This window comes from Buteo buteo, chromosome Z, assembly GCF_964188355.1.
Source record: "Buteo buteo chromosome Z, bButBut1.hap1.1, whole genome shotgun sequence".
NCBI lineage: Eukaryota > Metazoa > Chordata > Aves > Accipitriformes > Accipitridae > Buteo > Buteo buteo.
The window spans coordinates 49,487,727-49,503,109 of NC_134204.1; the positions used below are offsets into that span (position 1 = coordinate 49,487,727).

General features: G+C 42.4%; 1 long non-coding RNA gene across 1 annotated transcript; it reads right to left on the reverse strand.

Annotated features, from left to right (window-relative positions):
- Nucleotides 1–3,403: 3,403 nt before the first annotated feature.
- LOC142026979 (uncharacterized) lies at nucleotides 3,404–12,268 on the reverse strand. Its single transcript, XR_012648974.1, has 3 exons — nucleotides 9,696–12,268; nucleotides 8,125–8,292; nucleotides 3,404–3,704 (listed from the first exon to the last, which is right to left on the reverse strand). It is a non-coding gene; the product is annotated as an uncharacterized LOC142026979 (long non-coding RNA).
- Nucleotides 12,269–15,383: the final 3,115 nt, after the last annotated feature.

The window sequence follows — 15,383 nt, forward strand, 5'->3', positions numbered from 1 at the left end:
CTACAACATTCCCATAATATACTTTACCCAAAATTACATGTGTATATACTCTCCAGCTTGACACCATTTTAACATCATTTGTCTTTGAAAACAGAATGAGGCCATATGCCAAGAGGACAGAGGTACAGGACACTGGATGTTTTAAATCTCAGGAGGGTAGTTGTGTGCCTCCAACCCTATTTGGTCTGCACCCAGCCTATGTTTAAAAATCTTCTGCTCTACTGCCAGATGTTGTGGTCATCAGTGAGGGGCACAAGAGGAAGCCATTGCCCAGCACCTAAATTATACTTGCCAATTTGTATAATTTATGTTAGGGTTTTCAATACCTTAGAGAAACACATTTCACATTTTTTAGACCAAAGGAACAAAGAAATGGCATTATAAACCAACTAATTTTTGGACAACTAACTGAGGTACCTAAGTTAGATGCATCATCACCTGAGATTGTCCCACTATGGTTGGCATAGAGAAGCCCTACAAGGAGGCTTGTTGACCAGCTTTTGGGGCATGCGTGTGTATGTGCATGTGTAGGTATGTCTGTGTCTCTAAATGGCTGCCGTCCCAAACCAACCACCTCAACTAAGTGCCTATGTGGTGGGGGACAAATTCAGCAGTGAGATATCAGTGGCTTTCCTGCCACAACAGGGCTAAGAATTACATGTAGTGAAGTATTGGCTTTATACTTATATGCTTGGTAGCCGCTAAGAGTCTGCAGAAGGATGCAAACATAGTTTACAGATCTGTATTTATTTCTCTACAAGACTAAAAACCTAGGACCTCTTTTTATACCAGGAGAACCTTCACAGCCCTGATGTATGTTTGCAAATGGCATAAGGTCGATGAATCTTGCCCAAATGACTGTAGGTGTATTGTAAGTACCCAAAACCTTTACTTCAGTTTTGCTCTTAGCAGACTGGAGCATGATGAAAGATGAGCCTTGGTGCTCCAGTCAGGCATTCTGGCCCAACCTGTTGGGCATTTCCATGCAATCATGGCCAGAAGTACCAGATGTGATTCCTTCTAAAATCAGCAGTCAAAATGTGATCATTAGGATGCATCCATCTGTGTTATTCCCCATAAGCATGTAAAGAAACTAACACAAGATTGCTCAAGGAGAATTGGAAGTGTCTGGATGCTGTGCACCAACCAGTTAGCCAAAATACTGCAGGTAGAAGTAGGAGCTAGACTAGATACAGCAGAAAGCTTCCAAAATTTTTGGTTTTGCAAGATACTGCTAGCATGAGCTAGATAACTCTGCTCCATCAAGGGATATATTACTTCCATGTCAAGTGATCATGGGCAGTTGTTATGCAACAAGACAACTGCTATTTTATTACCTATCCACTAGAGTTTCATAAAACACAACCCTCTTGTAATTTCTACAAAATAAGTAGGAGGATAATAGATATCCCATACTATTAATTTCATTCTTCTGTCTTTTTTTTTTTTTTTTTTTTTTGCAAGAGCAATATGTCTTTAACCTTTCAAAGTCTCAAAAGCAGCATCACCATATAGGAGGAAGTGCTTTATTTATATTGCATGACAGAAATGCTTAAGCTCAGACAGACCTGAAACTGGAAGCAATGTAACCACATCAGGGCTGCTCCTCAATAAGCCTGATTAGCTTAACAAATCAGATGCAGTTTTTCATAACAAGTTAGTATCCATCCAATGTAGATATTCCAACTTAGACTAATGTTAGAGCCAGTATTTGCATCAGTCTCCTATATATAAGTATGTCCTAAAGCCCAGAGCCATCCCCCCTAGCTTCAGGCACTTAACAGATATATTAGTTAGGAGTATATTTGCCCAAGTGTCACTGTGTACCAAATTAAGAGAAACAGACACTTTCCATTACCACTTGGATATTTGTGAATTCCAAGACACAAGCTCCCATCTTACTTAAGCACTTTGAAAATACTGTCCTTTCTTTCCAACTTCCCCAGTTTTCAAACTAGACTCAAAATTGAAAGATGGTTATAATTTCTTCCATCCGCCATATTGATCTCCATCTATTTATCAGTTTATAACATATTATGTACTGTACAACAAAATAGCACGTGAAAGCTTTGGAGCATCTATGTATTCCACAGGGTTTGGCATAGAAATTCAAGGGCAGTGCATCAAAAACAGAGTGTATTACATACACATTTACTCTGTGATGCTGTGAAGGACCAGATTCTATTTGAAACATTTTGTTTGACCATTTTCCTTTCAGGAGCAGCAAACACAATGCCAGCTGCAGACAGTTTCACATTTCTGAATCCCAAAGGCCAGTGGAGAAAACAGTCATGCACAGAAGAGAGGAACAGTGTGTTGGACACGGATTTTATTCAATATTTTGTGCTGAAGTAATTGATGTAACTTACTTAGAGAGCAAGTCCAATGTTGGCATGCTGTGTGAAGGATGATGGGAGAAGAGGTAGCAGCAGGGTTAATTTCAGAGGGCATTGCTGCCATAGGCCGCCTTGACTCTGACCCCAACCCCAGCATCCTTGTGCTCATGGGCATCTCTTCAGGCTGCCATGAATTCAGAAGTCCACACAGCACTTCATCAAAACACAGATCTTAATCTTGAAAAGAGAAAATAAAGGAAAAAAAAGAAAATTTTGGAAAAAAAGCTGCCAGTGGGGACTTCTATGTAGGGTTGGTTAGCTGAAGGTCAGTGCCGCACTAACAGATTCATGTAGCCCTTGGCCAGCGTAGCATGTATATACAATGCAGGCATCCTGGTACTGGGGTCTGGGTGCTTTACATGAGATAGGAGTGATTTGGGAACTGCATGGTCTCGTGCTACTGCAACATGTCCCAGAGCTAACAGTGCCCAGGCACCACATCCCCACTATGCTTTCAGGGCTGGGAGGCTGCAGTCACATGTGTAGCTGCTTTAGATCACATTAATTGCAATTTTTCCTCATGGAAATCCCAAAAGAGAAGGAAGGAAGCCTCCTGGGGGCTTCACTTATGTGTGGGCCAGATCAGCTTACAAAAATATGAAAGGAAATTCTTCTTGCCAGGACACCATGGAAGGAGTCATTGGGGTTTCCTGTTAAATATTTGCCTGCTAGCCATGAAGCACACTCCAGCCAGTATTTATGTAACATCAGGGATTTCTTACGTTTTTTCCCTATTCCTTCCACAATCGTCTGTCACTTAAAGACATTTTGAGAGTTACTCCAACCTGCCTGTGTCTAGAGCTGGCTCTAGCACAAAGGGTGAGCCTGTAACATCTGTGGTTCATTCTGAAATCAAATTCCTTAACTATTTATTTCGAGCGCATTCCCAGGAATCAAGAGACTTGGTTGTAATTGCATTCTGCCTGAAATCTATTATCAGCTGACACTTCACATTGCTTTTTTAATGCCCGAGTCCAGAGTAATCACACTCTGCACACTCATTGCAAAAGCAAAATGTATTTCTCGAAAAAATAACAAAGGTATTTCACAACATGAAAACTCATATGTCAGAGAAACTTTAGCAAATCTGTTGTAGCTTCCCCTCGCAGCCCCATGGCTGCTGATTGTTACCTCTTTTTATGCTTTAAGCTGTTTAAAAAAGACAATCAGACAACCCCTAATAACAAAAAATGAATATTTATTCTTCTTCAGACAAGATTTCTTCCTGTGCCAAGGATCACAGCGATGAGCAAAGCGGTATCATTGCATGTCCACACAGGCCTCCCTGCTGCCTTTGGTGTGTGCTAGCTGTATGCAGAATTAAAGAGAGTTTAGTAAAAAGGAGAAACCTTGAAAGCAAGCCTTAACACAGATTTGCTTGGCTGATTGCTTTTTACCTGTCACACCCTTTACACAGGGTTATGCTGTCAGATTTGATACCTGTTGGACTGTGTCTGAAGATGCCTCTGGCTCTCCCTGTATAAGGAGGCAGAGAGGGCTGGGCTGGCAGCCCCTTTGGGGCCAGCCCTGGCTATCCACTCCCAGGGTGGCCAGGCAAAGTGCCCTGGCTATGCTGCCACTATGTTATTCCACCCCAAAAACCTCAGTGTTACCCTTTAGCACTTTCCCTTCACAATCCCAGCACGATGCAATGGACCCAAGAAGCGAAAATCTTCCCTCTCCCACGTCAGCATGCAGCTCTCCCTGCACAGGCACTGCGCCAGGCAAGCAATTCTGCTACACTTAATCCTAGTTATTTTTACAGCATTTCTTGTAATTGTCAAAGACACATTAGATGTTTACCCCTGATTGTGACAGCTTGATGTTGTTTGTTCAAAAGCTGCGCAACAAGAGCTAAGGTAAATCAACCTTTTGCATCACATTGTAATGAAAAATACTGTCATACCACCTAAGCCAACTTGCATGCTAATACATAGCTTATTTTTTTAAATAAAACTAAAAAGGCTCAGTGGAACTGCCTGTGCTTTTATTTTAGATACAATAGGAATCCAATGGTCATATAGGAAATCACAAAGATAAAATAAAATATTCCACAAATAGAAACACTTTGGCACCTTTCAACTGTTCAACACAATTTGCAAAATACTTTGAGTGAATAAAACAGTTTGTAAAATATCGTCAGCTAATTTTGCCCTCAGATTAACAATTAAACAGGAACCACCCCTGATCCACTGTAGGCAAGCAGTAATTAAACAAACTTTAGAGTTAAGGCGTACTTTGTTGCCTGGTCAGTCTGAGGTGTTCTGCATAAAAATGTATTGATATACAATTATTTTTTTCTATTTCAAATCAGCTGGTGTTTTAATGCATGTTATTAAACCACTTCAGAACTAGATTTACGTGGAGGTACGTGGTAAAATGGTGTGGATATCTGCCTGGTCCTACCATGGAGGTGTCTGCTTCATCCCTTTCCTGGCTCACTGGTTGATCCCGCCTGCCTTCTTCCCACCACCCCTCTTAACCTCTTCTCCAAACACCCCCTCACCACTTGAGCACCAGCAGGCACCAAGACCTGCTCTGTCCCTGGCATGCCAATATGTCAGTGAGTTTGGGTACCCAAAGTGATGTCACCATGGCAGCCCTGGCTTGGCCACTCTTTGCCTTTCTGAGCCAGGGGGGGCCCAGCCACCACGTGCCTCTGAGGAGGGTCTGCAAGACTGTCACGTTGGACCTCCTTCTCAAACTACTCTTTTTAAGCCATTCCCCTCCTCATTCCTCAAAATGACAGCAGTGTCAGAAATTGTAGGAAATTGCTCTCCTCTTTCCATCTCCAAATACAACAAATTATAAATCACAGTGAAGGCTGCTACCGTGCCCATCTCACCTTCTCCTCTCTGACTAACCTGCCACAAGCCAAGATGCAAAGTCCTAAAATGGAAAGGATTGGAAGGAAAGTGAAATCCAGATAACAGTGTCAAGATTATATTCAAGGCTGACAGTTGTTGAGACTTGGCTTTGATCCAGTGCTGGATACCATACACAGACATGAAAAAAGAGAACTTGCACCCAAAGTGTCCCAGAAACCATACAGCAGACTCATCTGCTCAGCTTGTCTATGCAGCACAGGATTCACTTTCACTTCTGCAGCTCTTTGCTGTACAAAACCACATCCCATTTGCCTGCTATACCACTTTTCCAACAAAATTTTCCCTGTCATTGGGTTATATTCTTCATGCCACTGTTATCCAAGCAAAGCATTTTTTCTCCTTTATTATTAATAACATCTAGTTTGATGTAGTTTTCATTGTTTATTTTAAAATCTTTGAAGCTATCTTTACATCTGTAGTTTTGCATCTTGAGCAATTCTTTGTCTCCCACTTTGAATTGCATAAACTGTGAACATGCTTTATGTAAAAAACCCACAGGCAATGTACTGACGTCCCCACCAAGAAAGAAGTTACACAGAACATGATATTTGCAGTAAAAACCACCAAAGCCTGTCAGAGAAGCATATACCTTGTTCCCAGGTGTCCTGTTTATGCAAGGAAGGGCACAAAGTATCAAGGACTCTGTTTGCGGGAGCTGTTACAGCATTTTCCAGTGATTGATGTTCAATGTGATTGATGGAATTGCTCAGCAGCCAGCCCACCTCTTCCTGCCACACAGTTTCCCCTGCTTTTGAAAAAGTTTTGCAAACTACAGCAAGCAGCACTCATAGTAGGCAGATATGTCTGAATAGCACAGAACCCTAGCAGGAACATCTGTCCATCTTCCAAAAGTGCATTTTTTTCTGCAGCTACTCAGGTGGGAATTACCAGCTCCTTTTGCCCACCCAAGGGCCCAGCAAAAAGGTTCATAAGCTGCAGAAATAAAATGTAAGTCCGCTGCCCCAGAATGAATGGAAGAATCTCAATGTCATAGGTGTTTCTGAGCACAAAGCTTCCACTTGCAATCACAAAAAGCAGTTCAGGCCTTTTAAGGTTCCTGGCATCATAGATCTTTTAGGATGTCCTACGTAAACATTAGGACATCTTCCATGGCAATCAAACGGACTTTAAAATAGGGAGGGGTAATAACCTCTTCTGTACATAAACAGATGTTTCTCAGCAAAGAATAGCCATATGCTTTTTATCAATAGTCCCAATATTACTCAGTAATTCCCACTGTGAAAAACCGTTAAGGCCCTAGGGTGAAAGGCTAGTCCTGTTATACAGGACAACAGCAATGCTTACACTTAGTCCCACAGAAACACAATATGGACTACTCACACCAAACCAGTTAGCAACTAAATAATCATAAACAGAGGTGGTAAATTTCCAGATGATGATTGCACTTTCCTTCACAGAAAGTAGGGCTCCTGCGAAAGTGTCCATTAGGGCAGTGCTGGGAGCAGCTCTGCACATCACTAATAAAGCGGCCTTTGACATCCAGAAACTGACCTGCTCCTGCTCACTGTGCCAGGTCATTGCCTTCATCCTGCCTCAGATGCCATTTCTTTTCAGCTGAGCACAGAAATATTTATTCAGAAAGTGCAGCCACTCAGGAAAGATCTGGGAGAATTTTCCCTTTGGTTTCAAGCTCCTCTTCCATGTCACTCATAGCACACTGGTCCTGAAGGATCCTGAAAGGATCCATTTGCTTTTGCACTGCTTTCTTAGTGAAAGACATGAAGAACTAATGAATGACTGTGATGAAGAAGATACTCCACAGAGAGTGGAAAAGATCAGCAACACAAAACTCAAGGAAGAGCAGAACACAGGAGTTAACAGTGTATTCTATAGAAAAGGGGAAAAAAAACCCAACACCTTTCAAGAGAACTTTCCTACCAATAAATCATTCTGAGTTTGTCTCTAAGAGAGAGGCAATGTGCTCATGAAAAGTCCTGTTGCTTTGCCACACATGCATTCACACACACATCTCCCTCCTGCAGTTCGGCCACAGTTCAACCATTAAAGCAGCCACTTTCACGCAAGTCATCCACCCCCTGTATATTTATGGCACTTCTGTTATTAATTCACTCTTTTTGTGAGTGATCTCTTGAGATATGTTTCCCCCTGCATTCTGTGATTATTCATGAGAGCTATAAATACACAGCTCAGAGGGTCAGCACACATCCCTTCCCCCTCTCTGAAACAGATTTAATCTACCCAGATACTCCAATCCTCGTTCTCTGAGCGGGGACCTCTTCACTGCTACAAGACATTTGCAAAGAATACTGCTGAGACTACAGTATCTGATGAAATAAAATTAACAAGGTGCATTTCTCCAGCTCTCCTGGGGAACAGGGAGAGAAGGAACAGAGGTTTGTATAAGAAGTATAGGCAGAAGCTTTGTCTTTGCAGCCTCACATGACCCACAGAACAGCATTCGTGGGGAACGCTCGGCTCCGTTATCTCTAACCAGCAACCACATGGTTATACCTGGAATTATGCCACATTCAACAGCAACTTTTAAGACACTGTGTCATTTCGCCTCCTTCTGTGCTAGGCAATCATGCCTGATTCTCCACTCTTGTAACAGCAAGAATTCATATCAAACAAACAATTTTAAGACACACTATTTTAAGTTGGCCATACATTTGAGAACATTAACTAATAGGACAAGAACCAAGTATCGACAGAAAATTCACCAAAAAAGCCTGTAAAAACATCAACCACTGTCAGTATGACCATTAGTTAGTGCAGGACAGCAAATACATATCACAGAAATCCTCCAAAATAAAATCATGAGGCTCTTCAGAGCTTACCATGGTAGGTAGCTGCCTCACCTCATACACTTCTGGTATCTGTTATTATAGTCCACCTTCTTATCACATGCACATCGCTTGAGAACTGCAGGAATATGCTGAACTTCTTTGGAGAGAAAGAGGTACAAGGTCCATGAGGTTCAACTCCAAAACAAGCAGTATACTTTTTCCTTTCTTCTCGTTAAATGGCTGGGAAAAAAACATGTAAATCTTTTCAAATGAACAAGTTTATGCAGAGATCCAGCTGAAGCCCTGTCTGGAACTTTAATAAAAAGATTTTAAAATTGTTCACACGAAAAACCTCTGTTTATGGAGATCTTAAGAAACTGCTTTTAAGTAACACACAAACTTCGTAGTGACACAACAGTTGGTGCTTTCAGACTCTTCTGAAGATAACCCACTGACTAACCGCAGGGAATGGAAACTAAGAGAAGAATGCAAAAGGTATAAGTTGCACACACAGAAATTCAATAATGTGGCTATTTTCACTGAGACTACAAAACCAACACTTGTAAAAATATGGCCAAAAAGCTGATTTTGAAATCACCAAACAGCAGTCAAAATAACACAGGTATTGTTTCCAAAGCTCACCTATAAACTTTTGCATGCATACATTATGGATGAGATTTCTTAGGAGGAAATACTCTTTCAATGTATTTCTCCTTGCCCAGAGAGTCCTTGGAAATTTGTTACGTGTTGAAGGAAGGTGTCACAAAGAGCATCAGACATTTATTTCAGTCCTTCCTGTATCTTGTCCTGCCCTTCAAAACTTATGATTCACAGGATATACAGTGTGATGCCACTGAGAAGATTTCTTTTTTTATGCATAAGTAGGCTTAGGTGCTGAAGCCGGAGAGTGTGGACCTCAGTAGACAGGAAAATGTCTATCAGTTTTAGTGTCTTCAGACTGAAGTTTTGACCAGCTTTAAATCACTCCAGAGCAGGAATGCATGGCCCATCATTTCTGGACCATAATGACACTAATAGCTGAGAATAAGAACACTTCATTTTCTGTTTCTAGAAAGTGAGTGAGGAAATTAAGTGAAAATTGCACATTGATTTAAATGTGCAAAACTGACAGGACTCATCTCAAACAAATCTCTGAAGTCTGCAAATAAAAAGGAATGCTGTAAATTATTTTCCATTATAGCCACTATCATGTGTTATTCCTTTGTCTTCCAGAACAAGGACAACTGTGTCTGGAGGCAGCACAAGACAATGACCTATAAGAAAAGGAATGGATATAAACTAGCATTGACAGAGAAAGGGTGATTGGTTTAGACACAGCTATATCTGAATACAAAGGTTAGCTACATGGCTGCTGTGCATGTACAGTTTCCATCAGAATTAATAGTGTCGAGGTGCCTTAAATGAGAACAGAATACAATTACTGACTTTACTGCGCTTTCTCTTTGTGTCTGGAACAGGTAGCCTTTGTAGCCCAAAAGACTATGTCACTGTTTGACAAAATACCATAATACAGATGTCCTGATATGCTATTAGCAGCACAACATTTTTTATATGTGGACAACCTCAATGCCATCTTCATGTGTAGACATCCACTCCTAGAAACACTGGTTTTTGACTACTACCTTGTGCTCGTCCAGGTCCCACAGCTCTTGGGAGTACTGTAACACCAAACCCTTCCATATTTTTGCAATGGCAGCTTATCCATTGGTCACTGAAAATGAATACTAAAATATAAAGATACACAGAAAAGTGATATAGTAGTAAAAAAAATCAATGCAGCAACCGATTTTTGTCAATGAAATGGAACAATGACAGATGCTTGTAAAAGTATTTCTGGACTTTCCAAAAAATAAATACCACAAACATCAAACAGCTCTCAGAATCAGATGTAAGTAGCTTATTACATCTTTATCACATCATGTAAAATGTTCTCCTATATATAACTTCGGTGATTTTCTTTAGGAGACTTCCCTTTGGAGCAAGTGCCAGCATCAGCAAGATTCACAAGCCTTTACACAACTCCAGGGAAAGTTGAAAGAGCATCAAAGACAGAGAAATATGACATTTTAAACTGAATCTCACACTGAGCTATGGATTCTGCTTTCTGGACTTCCCTGATGGCTAACCTGAGCTCCTGAGGCTTTCAGCTGCTTGGGGCTGAGGTGTAAATGTGCAAGGGGTCTTCTGCCCTCAGGCTCATTCCCTTTCCTGTGCCAGTGGGGTGGGTGGAGGGGGTGTCTAAACTAGGTGGACATTGGAAATTTCATGGAGCAGAAAGTCATGGATGCTGAGACATATACTTATATCTTTTACACTGATGTATTACAGCAACTTACAGTGTAATAGCAGTGATGGCCCTGGTGCCAGTGAGGGTGTTTACCTCTCCTTTTCACAACCCTCCCCAGTGCTTGCACAGTTTCCCAGTAAAGACTGGAAGGATGCCACTGGTAACAATTCTGTGTCCACATACTCTACATGACCATCAGCAGAGATGCAAATGAAGGATTTGCTGTTCCAGAACCACAGAGCTCTGTATTTAAGCTAAATAAGGCTTTGATTATGCCTCTTATTCCTAGGCTTGCCAACGGGTGGGGCATAAATAACACTATACCAAAAGCATCCCAGAAAATAACATGGCCTGGAGACATACATTCCTACTTTCCTCTGGAGGTGGGAGAAATTATTATGAGCAATGATTCTCCTCAAGTGATACATATCCACCACCTCACACATCAGCTGACACATGAGCTACATCTAGTTCTGCATCCATTTACCTTCAGCGCTGCCAGAGACCCAGAAGACAAGGTTTGATAGACACCACCACACTTAGGCAAGTTGTTCCTGCTCCAGCAGACACCTGGGAGTTTATGAGTTGTAGCACTAAAACTGACAAGATGTTAACTTTTGGTAACACTGATGCTTTGAATATTGCTGTCCCAGTGATTCTCAGAAGACTTTTAAAAGAGTAGCAGTGAACAGCTAAGAGAAATGAAAGGAGTAGGCAGAAGGTGTGGAGAGTTTTAATATTGGCAAAAGAAGATCCATTTCAGAGGTTTCAAGTCTACAAGAAGAAAGTAGAGTTACAGGAATACGTGGGAATATAGGAATAATTAATATAGGAAATTGAATAGGAAAAGATTCAGTAGCTGGAGAACCTGGGTTTCTGAGAAAGGTAAGGCATACAAAAAGCTGAAGTGTAAGAGAGAACAGAAAGGAGAAGGTGTGGATAAAGAGGAGCCTTAAGAAATAGGAAAAATACAAGAACCATTAATATCAATGGGGATATTTCTGTTGGCTAAAAAAAAAAGTTAATATTTCACCCTATTTGCATTAATTGGTAGGTGATACATGAAAGAAAATGAGATAGCCAGCAGGTTAATGACAGAGATGTCTGCTAACAGAGCCCAGCCAGTAAATTTACTAAGGTCCTCCTGGCAAAAAGGGTGGAAAACTTACGGTATGTGGTGATTGCTAGTGTGGGTCAACTGATACAGCAGTCCCAGAAAATAACTTCACGTAAAATAAAAAAAAAACAACAACAACAACAACAAAAACAAACAAACAAAAAACCACAAAAAACCACACAACCAAAACCAACGCAACAAAAAAACCCCCAAAACTTAAGTGCATAGCATGCAGTAAGTCCATGAGCCTGAGTTATGACCCTGAGAATGTGACAGACAGGACAGAAAAGGTGGTAGAATGTCACTAAATATGCATTGCATAGCAAAGCTAGTCACCTAGGAGTGTGCCATGCTAGAGTAGCAATAAGGCTGCCAGTATCTGACCAAGCCAATGTGGGTGTTACCACACAGCACTGCCTCACAACACACAGACAGACCCAAGAGGAACATGAAAAAACATATTCAAAACTTTAAAACAACTTACCACTACTTTGTGTGCAGGTAGGGCATCATATGGGTATGTGTAAAGGCGTTGGGCAGCCTCACTCACCTTCAGGTCTTCTTCCACCAGCAGTCCCGTTCCATCCAGTGACACTATCTGGGACAAGTGATCCTCACTCTGTCCTGAAGTAGTCTGGGCACTATTTACACAGACCCTTACTGTGACACTTCAACTGTCATGTTCCATGAAACAGCAACAAACACACCATCCATTAGCTCCTAAGAAGCTCTTAAAGTCTGATTCACAGAAGGGGCATAGTGCTTCTGGGGAACGTCTTGTTTCAGCGAGTAATAACAGTTCTTAAGAATACTATGTGGTATGGGAGGAATTCATCTCCGGTATAAAGGGAAACAGATGTCAAAGGAAGCAGGACATGAGCTCATTAAGGGGCTGCTGTGAGAGGTCAAGAGTTCTTTTCTGAACAGTGCTTGTTTTATACTTTTCTAAATCATAATGTTGAGTCATTATTATAAAGTCAATACATAAGCCTGATTTTTAACATTTCTGGGCACTCTCAACCCCTATTAGCCGTGGTAAGAGTCAGAATTTCTCAATGGCTTTGAAAACTAGGTCCATTACTGCTTTTAAAATATTTCTTCTCCTCCTCTCTTCCAATTCTCTTTTAATTCCTTGTAATCATTCTAAGTACATAAATTACTCACGGCAGAAACAGCAAGCATTTCAGTGCCTAGACTGACCCGTTTAGATGTAAGCCTAGGTACAAGTTTTAGCCTAGCATGCTACTAATACAAAGAGCGGCCTCTGTTCGAAGTGCTTTCTCCCTGTGCCCATGTCCCATGGCCACTGTGGAACAGGCAAACCAGCTTATGAGGGAACGCATGTTTCCCAGGAGGTTCTGATCTTCCCAAGTAGGTCTTAGGTGGGGTGTAGGTAGCCTTAATCCAGGAGGCCCATACTTGCAGATATGCTACAGTGCTCTGCAGGCATGGAGAACTGTAACAGCCTCTTTCTCTGCAGCCCACTGTTACCTGGACAGCTTAGGTCTAGCCAAGGTGTTTATTTATTTCTGCTGTTAAGGGAATAGGTGTGAGGTTTCCACAGCTGAGTTCCAGATGTCCTGCTACAAGTTTCCTTCCTAGCTCCTGACATGCTTCATCAGCAGTGACTTGTCACAGCTGGTGGTAGCCAAGATGTAACTAGCCATACAGTCCCTGCGCACTGCTGGTGAGCCTCAAAACACAACTTGGCTTGCATTTTCCAGAATAAGCTTTGATTGAATTTGGAGACAATCAGAGAGAACTGAATTAGTGGGAATGCCACTTGTTAACTGAATAAACTTGGTGCGGGACACAACCACCTTGTTTTAAAGCATGGCATACCACAGAGCTCTGACTCACAGTGCCTCATGGGGTCAGTAGAGGTGATTAGCCAGGGGCGCTAATTGTTGCAGGAGCTCATCTCCAGCCCCACCTCCTGCTGTCCACTGGCCATGCCCAGGGTGGCCACGGCCCCCGTGACCAGCCCCTGCTCTGCCCCCTGCTCAGACCCGTGGGTGAGCGCCCGGCCACGTGGGCTGGCCGCCAGCAGGGCAGCCCTTCTCCAGTCCAACAGACTGGATGTTATTAAAGATGTTATCAACACAGCTTGACCATACCTGCTTGAACAGCTCTTGCAGCCCCTCGCAAAGTTTGGAGGCAGCAAGGCTGGTGCTAAACCCACCCTAACCCACGGCACTCTGCAGCTCAGGGTACCACATGGTCACTGATGGTTTAAAGCAACAGAACAAGCTGTAGACCGTCTTTATGGAGGAGGTAACCACTTCCAGTAAAATGGTTGATAAGACAACTGTGGGCAGCAATAGCTTCAGCGTAATTCAACAGGGCTAGAAAGTCCGTGCCCCCAGTATTATGACAGTTACATGCTGTAGATCAAGCATCACAGTGAAACAAAGCCCGTTTTTCCAGCACTGCAAAAATATTATCATCCTATCAGTGTGAACTCGGGGGAAGACTTTACCTTCTTGCTGTGTGCTTCTTTGCTGTCCCAGAAGAGGTCCATTTTCAGCAAGATGTCCCAAGAACCCAGCCATTGCTGAATTCATTTTTTTTTCTCAGTTTTTTGCTTGCTCCAGGTCTTCAAGACTCCTAATCTAAACAGTTGCATCCTTCCTTGATGCAAAGCAGCAATGCTGCAGTGAACAAAGCCTGCCACAGTACATGATGGCAGATGGCAGTCAGGGAACTAGCTCTGTGTTTTGCTTCAGTGGAAAGAAACGTTCCTGAACTGCGCTTCAAATGCACTGAATCATGGTGGGATCCAATTGTCTCTGAAATTAAAACTGCGCCATTTACTCTGAAGACATTTACCACCAGTATCAGAGTCTTGGCAGGCACTTTGTTAGCATTTTTGAAAGCTTTCAATCTGAAAGCCAGAGATTCAAGTTCGCTGCTTTGGCTCAGTTCTTGATCAGATCTGAGATGGAAAGAACTTCTTTTCCACTGGCTAAAATTCTCGCAAAAATAATAAGCAAAACCCATCTCCTGCTGCTTCAAAATGATCCTTTGTTACTCTCCTTTTCTGAATACTGAAGTTATTCAAAAAGTTTGAATGTGTTAATCTGTGTTCTGTGGATGTGCCATTTTCATTTGCAAATGTGACTGCTACCTGAAACAAGACCCTTGCCCTGCAATGCAGCTATCCATATATGCATCTCCATCTTCATTGGATAACATCTGCTTAGCCTCTGCTTGCTTACATACCTTATTAATTAAAATCTGGTTCTTTACTATACAATCCATTCAAGAAACTCAAATAGATTTTGATTTTTTAATTATATAATAGTCCTTGGCTAGTTTAGAAGGAGTTCAATCAGATCACCTACAGTTTTAGTTATATTTCTCTTCAAACAAAATAATCCCCACTTTTTGCCACCTCTGCTGAGAGTTGAGTTTTTCCATTCTTCCAGCTGTCTCTATTGGTTTCCACAGGAAAAAATATGTCCCTCTGTAACCACACACACCTACTGAAAGACAGACAAAATTGAGCAGTCTGCTCCAAAGGGCACATTTACATTCCCACCACACAACGCTGTGTTAGAGAGGCGTAGCACTGCCCCAGGGATAGAGTGCATGGCCATGAAATTGGTGGTGGGCACTGTGCCTCAGCCGTGCTCTGCCCACCTTCGGTGGGGTAGAAACATCCATGGCCAGGCTGGGGTCCTGCGGAGGCAGCCCAGGGAGCAGGAGCTCGGCAGGACCCATGGGTGATGTGTGACACCGCAGTGGTGGCATTCATGCGAGCTGCGCAGGTCACCCCGAGGGTCTCCCCCTTGGTGTCCTGAGGCTCAGCGCACAGGAGGGGACCACAGCTACTGGGGAAGGATGGGAGTAATGTGCAGAAGAGAATGGAGGGTACAAGCCTCCAGACAGTGATGTAGGCATACG